Source organism: Nyctereutes procyonoides, unplaced genomic scaffold, assembly GCF_905146905.1.
Source record: "Nyctereutes procyonoides isolate TBG_1078 unplaced genomic scaffold, NYPRO_anot_genome, whole genome shotgun sequence".
NCBI lineage: Eukaryota > Metazoa > Chordata > Mammalia > Carnivora > Canidae > Nyctereutes > Nyctereutes procyonoides.
In genome coordinates this window covers 21,106,372-21,109,246 of record NW_026575145.1, presented here as the reverse complement: position 1 = coordinate 21,109,246, position 2,875 = coordinate 21,106,372, and positions in this window count along the sequence as shown.

Sequence of the window (2,875 nt, the reverse complement as noted above, 5' to 3'; positions counted from 1 at the left end):
TGATTCAGACAAAACTAATCTGACATAGAGATCTGATCTGTGGGACACAAAAGGACTCCTGTAGAGAGGCAGAGGTCACATTGCCATTGGCATTCCTAAGTCCATGACACCTGGTTTCTTGTAATGAAAAAGGCAAGTCTGTTTCTCATGAGAAGATCAACCCTGTGCTAAGGTGTGTGTAATTTCTTCTGGGAACTGAGGGCCAGGACATATCCTTTCTCTGTCCTCCCTCTGAGGTGCGTGCCATCACTCCATTTGGATCATCTATCTTCCACTTACTCAAACCTCATCTTTGGTTCTGTTAGTGTCCTAATAATTACACACGTTGCTGGAAGCCTTTCCAAGCTATGGTTCAAGTTATGTCACCTGTCCTTTCCAATCCTCCACACTTCCCTGATTTCTCAGCCTGTGGGTTTCTTTTAAAAATAATCTGTTGGATTTTTTTCTCAAAGGGTAAGCATAGATTGTTTTGTCCCTTATTTTATATATCTATCATTATGTTTGTGCTAGAAACTCCATTCTATGACCGGTTTTTCCAGGAGGTGTCTTTGTTTTCCATTAGCAAGGCAGAAAGTATAATGGATAGAGCATGAGATTTGTGTTCCAACCATCCAGGTTCAGCTTTTTAGTCGTAATAACTCAGATCATAAATCTCTACCTCTTCAGAGATTACTCCACAATTTATAATAAGTCCCTTTTCTGTTTTCTCAAAGTACTTGGTGTCTTCCTTCAAAGCACTTATATTTGTGACTTTATATTGCATGATTATTTGAGCAATGTCTGTCTTTCTTACCAGACTCTCAGCACCCTGAACGCAGACTGCATGACTGGTTTGCCATTCTAACCTCACAGACTTTGGCACATAAAATAAAATGTAAAATAAAATGAAATGAAAAAAGTAAAATGAAATATACAAACATTTCTATTACCATTCACACCTTCTGTAACTGACAAGGCAGTATGCAGTAAAGACTGGTTAAAATGTCTTCAGACAAACATCAGTGACTAGTGAGTCTTTCAGACTTTTTCAGGGTTGATTACCACAGTGAAACACATTTACAGATTTATATTTAAAATTTTCAGGCAATTCACAATATATGGAGCCCTTTAGGGAGGTGGAGCAGTTGTAAGGAACAGGATGCACGAGTAAGAGAGTCCTTCAGAAGATGAGGCACGAAGATAGAGTATGACATGTAGTACATCACTCTTGCTGAAGGGACTGGCAATCTCAGATCGCATATGCAGTGCTGTTTTTAACTGTGGATATTAAGCTTTAAAGGGGACATTGACAACCTAGAATACGACATGGGGACAATAAAATTTGGTGATGTCACTGAGGAATGTTTGGAAGGATAGGCTGTAACGGAATTCAGGTTGGGGAACGGGTATAATTGTCTCCAACTATTAAAACAATCGTGATGTAAAAGAAAGATGAGTCTTTTCTATGGTTCCCGAAGCAGAATAAGGAATAATCCATGTCGAACTTAGTAGCTGGCACTGTCTGAAGCTGAAAGAGAAGCCTCATAACACAGTGAACTTGTTTCATTGGTGTTTACTCAGAGTCTGGGGGAACATCTGCCATTGCACTGGGAATAGTTTTGGCCTAGATTAGAGACTGGATTCTAGGCCCTGTGGCACTCAACATAATGCTGCCCTTGACATTAGACCCCTTGGATGGCAGTCATTGAACCAGACTCAGATCCTACTCATCTGTAAAATGGAAAAAGCACCACCTATGTCACAAAGCTCTGTGAATGGAGCATGATAATTTATAGAAATGCAAAATCACATTATGATGTTTTAAACTGTACTGTGCTAAATAAATATCAGACGTTATTAAATGAAGAGAAATTTGCAATTTTTCCTTGATTTCACATTTTGACTGTTATACACACACAAGCCAGGGCTGTCATTTTTTTTCTCCTTCCATATGTCTTTGAATCAGTTCCTTCTCTCCCATGCCTAACCCACCATATGCACCTTGACATTTGGGAAGAATGCTTTTTTAAAATATTGCGTTCTGTACTCCAAATGCACAAAATACCAACCTGTGTCAAAAACAGTCTTGTGTGTTTTCCAAATTCTGTTTCATGGATCTCTTTCTGGGCATAGAGGAAGTCTTGGTTGGAGTTAGGTTGTGGTTATTTGATTATGTTTTGGTAAATGGAATAGGGACAGAAACAATGCATGCCATTTCATAAAACTTGCTCAGGTATCCACGGTATATGTGTGTCTCTTTTTTCAGAAATCTTAGAGGCCAGGTGTTTAAGATGTCAGTCAAACAATACAAAAATAGACTAGATCTCTGAGTCACCATTGAGGGGAGCAATCACCTCAGAAAGCCATCTGACACACATTAGGCTGTGACTTGAATGAAAATGGACCCTTTGTTTTATTAGACCTTTGAGACTGCAGTTTTACTTATTGACTTATTTGTTAACCACAGCATAACCTACTATATTTTAATATGGAAATTAGTACCAAAAAAGAGAGGTGGCTAAAACAAAAACCTAAAACATGAGGGGCACTGATTTAGTGTTGGAAGGTAGTTGGCTCAGACATGAGAGTTTATCATTCTTCTTGCTTTCGTGGGTCATATTCTTATTTTTAGTTCTTTGGCTATTATTGAGGTTCAAGGGAGACTAAAAATGATAACAAATAACATTTATTGAACTCCTATTATGTGCCAAGCACTGAACTGTAGTCCATGCATTGTTCTGATTAATCCTCACAAAAAACTTTGCATTGGAAACACCATTATTTTCCCTTTTTGCAAATAAAGACATTGAGAATCAGACAGGCCCAGCTTCCATGCTATCAAATCTACAATGGGATAACTGGAAAGTTGAGTTTTCCTTATTCTGAATTGTCCAGG